Genomic DNA, 6,254 nt, shown 5'->3' on the forward strand with positions numbered 1-6,254 from the left:
ACCAACACTTGGGAAGTATTTTTCTACACAGTATCACACATTGATTAATTACTTTTAATTACTTACTTTTGTTGCTTTTCCTTTTTTTTTTTTTTTTTTTTTTTTTTTTTGGGCAGGCAGAGTGGATAGTGAGAGAGAGACAGAGAGAAAGGTCTTCCTTTTGCCATTGGTTCACCCTCCAGTGGCCGCTGCAGCCGGTACGCTGCAGCCGGCGCACCACGCTGATCCGAAGGCAGGAGCCAGGTGCTTCTCCTGGTCTCCCATGGGGTGCAGGGCCCAAGCAGTTGGCCATCCTTGTCGCTCCCCGTCTTCGTGGAGGAACGACACAGGACCCTGCGCTGTTCTTTCGTCTGCTCGGCCCTCCCCGGGTTTGCTGCTGGTTCTTCCCGGGTTGGCTACTGTCCCTTCCACCTCCGTGGAAGGGCGGTTCCCCCTGGCCACTTTCCCCACTTCCGCAGGGGAGCGGCACACCGCCGGCCGGCTCTCTCGGGGGCTGCACAGGTGTTATTCGGATAGATGTTCCCTTTAGATGTTCCTGGTGCATGTTGTCTCTCTCCTCCTTTATAGTCCTCTTCCACCAATCCCAACTCTGCTACCCACACGCCAAGTACGCTGCTCTCCTCCAATCAGGAGCAGGTCCTACAGTTTATTGGTTGAACTGGAGGCAGCTGTGTAGAAGCTGTTTCTCCCTTCTCAGCGCCATATTGTGGGAGAGCAGATGCCTAGAATAAGTCTTAATTCCAGTAACTTAGTCTAGTCCGAGTTGCTCCCAGTTGCTCCCCACAATCCTCCACTGCACTCCCTGGCCATAGCAGAGAGCTGGCCTGGAAGGGGGGCAACCGGGACAGAATCCGGCGCCGCAACTGGGACTAGAACCCGGTGTGCTGGCACCGCAAGATGGAGGATTAGCCTGTTGAGCCGCGACGCCGGCCTGTTGCTTTTCCTAACACCTTCTTCTCTCATTTTTCTCACACATTGTGGAGCCTGAGCCCATTGAGGCCAGATTTCCTGAGTGGGGCACCACAGGAGCAGCAGCCCTGGAGGAGCCTCAAGAACCTCAAAGGCATCAGTTCAGCTATTGATACAGACTCATATCCTGTATCTTAAAACATTGAACACCAAGGTTAAGTGTGAGCGTGGTTTTTATTTCCATTCCAAGTTTACATTTCTGACACTGGACATGTTGAGACTCTGCTGCATGGAATATTCATGGATCATTCTAGGCATATGCTCCCACAGTCTGAATAACCAAGCCAGGTAGACCAGTCAACTGGAAGTAACACACAGCAGGTGTCTTCAAGATTGCTCATTCCCAGTATATCAATCTAGATAAAAAAAACGACAGCAGTGTTGCAAAAGGAAGACTTTTTGATAGTAAGTGCATTGGGAATTGTCACCAGGCCTCAACAGAGGTAATGTTGCGGAAGTGTATTTCTATAGCTACTTATCAGTGCTTAAAATTTTTCTATCAGTAGAGAGCTTCTAAGTGTATTTATCTAAATAATCTTTCTGCATGAATGTATTTCTTCTGCTATGAAGAAATAAATATCAAATGCAGCCTAATGGAACTGCATTAGAGAAACAAAGCCTTAGGGAAAAGGAAAACCTAGGATGGAATATAGATTGGGGGTTTGGGCTTCGCACATGCAACAGGAATAATCAGCCCCTTTGAGTGGTTTCTGTCTGGCACCTGCTTGATCTCATCCTGTTATTGAAATTTGAAGGAACAGAAGAGTGATTTCATGCTAATGGGATTGGACAGAGAGCATTACCTAGAATAGCATTTTCCTCAGGTTAGGCTGTGGGTTTTTCTTATTGCAATTAGTTCATTTATATTTTAAACATCAGTGTGACTATGGCAAGATGAGCTTTCTCTTAATCATCACCACAGAGAAGGAATAAATACATGCATTTATCTTTCATGCAGTAATTGGCCTGTGAAGCATTCTGTAGTCCTTTCATTAGGGTGATGAGATCCAAAAATACATGCTAAGTATGTTTATTGGAAACTAATAGACTCACCTGAGGGATGTAAAATTTCTGTAAATACAGCCATTTACAGTGTGTATGTGTGTGTGTGTAAAAGAGAGTGGGAGAGAGAGGGTGAAGGGACTTTTAGAGGGGGCAGTGGGAAGGAAGAAAGTAGGAACTAATTCATTCTTCCACCTGCCTTAAATCCTTCTTTGGAATGAAAACACACAGTATAATCTGCCATCCTCAGAATAATCCTTGACAGAGTTTCTCCACTCTTTCTGCTGTTCCAGTTTGAGATCCTATTGAATGGCTTTAGCCTTTTGATACTGCTCACCTCCTAGGGAATACTACATCATTTTGCCTCCTTTCTGTGTATCACAGATTCAGTTTTGGTTAGTTATAACCATGTAGGAAGAACTCTGCCTTGGGTCCCAGTAAGAGTTATGGTGTGCATTAGTCCTCTTCCTTCCTGCCCCTCCCCCACATGTGGAGTTACATTTATGAAAATGTTGCAATGGGAAAAACAAAGACATATTTCAGTACCTGGAAGTAGGATATTGCTGTAACAAATACCTAAAAATGTGAACGTGGCTTTGGACTCGGGAAATGAATGGAGAGTGAATGAAGTTTGAGGAATATGATAGAAAAAGCCTAGATTGTCTTCAGTGGACAGTAGGATATGGATGTCAAGGATTCTGGTAGTGAGGACTCAGAAGGAAATAAAAGTTATAATAGAAATTCTGTATTACCTTAGACAATGTGTAAGTCATCATAAACAGATTATTAATAGAAATGTTTACTTTAAAGAATCTTAGTGAGAGCTCACAGGTTGAACTTCAAGAATGCTGTCTTGGACTGGTATTGTGGTATTGTGGTGCTGTTGGTACGTCAAGCACAGCTTGTGATGCTGGCATCCCATATCTGAGTCCCGTGTGCTCTACTTCCATTCCAGCTACCAGCTAGTATGCTTGGGAAAGCACTTAATCCAAGTATTCAGGCCCCTGTCACCCACATGGGAGACCCAGATGGAATTCCAGGCTCTCCTGGCTTCAGCCTGGCCCTGCCCTAATTGTCATAGCCTTTGAGGGTGTGACAAGCAGATGGAAAATCTCTCTCTCTCCACTTTCCTCTCTCGCTCCCCCTCTCTGCCTTTGAAATAAATAAATAAATCTTAAAAAATGGATACTGCCTATGAGAACTCAGAAAAAAACTGGATGTTTGGAGACATACAGAAATGGCATTCACATTTCAAAGGACTTCATGAAATTACATCCTGTGGTCTGTTATTTTCTGTACCTTGTAAGTAAATACTTGGGTCCTCCCCACCCCCACCAACCAGAAACCTGTGTCTCTGTAGATTTCAGTGTAGTGTCTTGGCCTCTGACCTAATTTCTCTGATGGGTTAAGAAAATCATTACTTTGTTGCTTGCTCAGCTTTTTCTTCTTGTAAGGGTGAGTTTGAGAGTCTTAGCCCCTTGTGTCTCTGGGGTGAAACTGGAAGCTGTCATATTGCATTTTCAGTCCTTACTATGACCAGAAAGATTGAATCAGGATGAGGTGTTAACAGAAACCAATATTTCTGAATATATTGTATTTATTTATTTATTTATTTTTAACTTTTATTTAATGAATATAAATTTCCAAAGTACAGCTTATGGATTACAATGGCTTCCCCCCCATAACGTCCCTCCCACCCGCAACCCTCCCCTTTCCCACTCCCTCTCCACTTCCATTCACATCAAGATTCATTTTCAATTCTCTTTATATACAGAAGATCAGTTTAGCATACATTAAGTAAAGATTTCAACAGTTTGCTCCCACACAGAAACATAAAGTGAAAAATACTGTTTGAGTACTAGTTATAGCATTAAATCTCAATGTACAGCACACTAAGGACAGAGATCCTACATGAGGAGTAAGTGCACAGTGACTCCTGTTGCTGACTTAACAAATTGACACTCTTGTTTATGGCATCAGTAATCACCCTAGGCTCTTGTCATGAGCTGCCAAGGCTATGGAAGCCCCCTGAGTTCACTGACTCTGATCATATTTAGACAAGGCCATGGTCAAAGTGGAAGTTCTCTCCTCCCTTCAGAGAAAGGTACCTCCTTCTTTGATGACCCGTTCTTTCCACTGGGATCTCACTCGCAGAGATCTTTCATTTAGGTTTTTTTTTCCCCAGAGTGTCTTGGCTTTCCATGCCTGAAATAGTCACCCCAGTTAGAATGGCTCACATTCAGAAATCTACCAACAATAGATGCTGGAGAGGATGTGGGGAAAAAGGGACACTAACCCACTGTTGGTGGGAATGCAAATTGGTTAAGCCACTATGGAAGTCAGTCTGGAGATTCCTCAGAAACCTGAAGATAACCCTACCATTCAACCCAGCCATCCCACTCCTTGGAATTTACCCAAAGGAAATGAAATTGGCAAACAAACAAGCTGTCTGCACATTAATGTTTATTGCAGCTCAATTCACAATAGCTAAGACCTGGAACCAACCCAAATGCCCATCAACAGTAGACTGGATAAAGAAATTATGGGACATGTACTCTATAGAATACTATACAGCAGTCAAAAACAACGAAACCCAGTCCTTTGCAACAAGATGGAGGAATTTGGAAAACATCATGCTGAGTGAATTAAGCCAGTCCCAAAGGGACAAATATCATATGTTCTCCCTGATTGGCGACAACTAACTGAGCACCAAAGGGGAAACTTGTTGGAATATATTGTATTTATTAAACCAGATAAGCACATCCCCTAAAATATGGGGGAAAATATAATATTCAGATTATCAAAAGTAAAGCCATTCATACTATTTTGTTTTTGCTATGAATTGCTTTCAGAAATAACAATATTATAATTATATTATAAATCATATTTTACCCCTACATAGAACACTACAATTGGAGCTTAGCCTAAATGCATTGATTTAGGATTAAATAAATCAGAATCATGGTGCCCACTTAGCCTTAGATTTCTCTGGCCATTTGATACGGCTAATGTAGACTTAATACCTGGCCCTAAATTCCTATAAATCAATTACCTACTCAAATTATTTAGATTATTAAAGATACAAAATATTCTATAATATACAATAAAGTTATCAATATAAATCCCAACCATAGCATAATCAAATCTGAATTTTATAAGATAGATCAAGCATTATTAATGAACTAGGAATTTTCTTAAAATTTAGAATGACTTTTGGCAAATAATTTGGAAAAATTTGAATTTCAAACTTAAGATTTTCTTTGTATCACAAAAAATGCCTTCAAAATAACATGGCATATTCAATAGTATTCTCCAGAGAATACCCTGCAGTTTTATGCAGCACCACTTCACATCATTCAAATGAGGAAAGATTGTGGGTATTTATATGCTAGTCTAGATTCCACAAAAATGGTAAATGGAACACAGCTTGTCTACAGAAGCTCCTTGCCAGGGCTAAACCATTTATTATTAGTGCCTTGGGTGCCAGACTTGGTATGGTCCTTTTGGCTCCCAGTTTATTCTCGTTGATATGCTTGTCAGAACGAAAGTCTGGGGTCACTGAGTTCTCCACCAGGTGCCCTACTTCTGGCCATGGTGTTGGTTGTGCACTAAAATCTGGACTGGAGCCTTACAAAACAATAGAGGGAGGGACATGGCAAATCCTCCCCTAAAAACAATGATAAAACTGGGAAAAATTAAAGATTTAAGGACTCTGGAACTTGACCAAAGGTGTGAGTAAAATTCACGATAGATTATTCAAGACAAAAGTGCTTTCAGTAATTAAAAGTGATATTTAGTCTTGTTTTAGCTGGGGGTTTCTTGCACCTCATTCACCCCAGTTCCATTAGTAGAGTATGGTAGTACATACATTTCAAGGTCCCCAGCAAATGCCTGCAAGCATGAATAGTACTGAATCCTACATTTACTGTTTTTTTCTGCACATACTCACACATACCTCTAAGGTTTAATTTATAAATTAAGCAAGTAAAATATTGACAGCAATAACTAATAATAAAATAGAATAATTATAGCAGTATACTGTGACCAATGTGTGCATTTTGGAGACTCAGTCAAAGTAGGGGTTACTTGAGCACAAGTACTGCAAACCATGTCAGATGATCTGATAACAGATGGCTACTAAGTGACTGAGGGAGAGTGGTGCACATAATCTGAACAAACTGGACAAAGGGATGATTCATGTCTCAGGCAAGGAGCTATGAGATATTGTTGTACTATTCAGATTGGTGCGCAATTAAAACTTTTGAACTGTTCATTTCTGGAAT

The sequence above is a fragment of the Oryctolagus cuniculus genome, chromosome 12 (genome assembly GCF_964237555.1).
Source record: "Oryctolagus cuniculus chromosome 12, mOryCun1.1, whole genome shotgun sequence".
Classification (NCBI taxonomy): Eukaryota; Metazoa; Chordata; class Mammalia; order Lagomorpha; family Leporidae; genus Oryctolagus; species Oryctolagus cuniculus.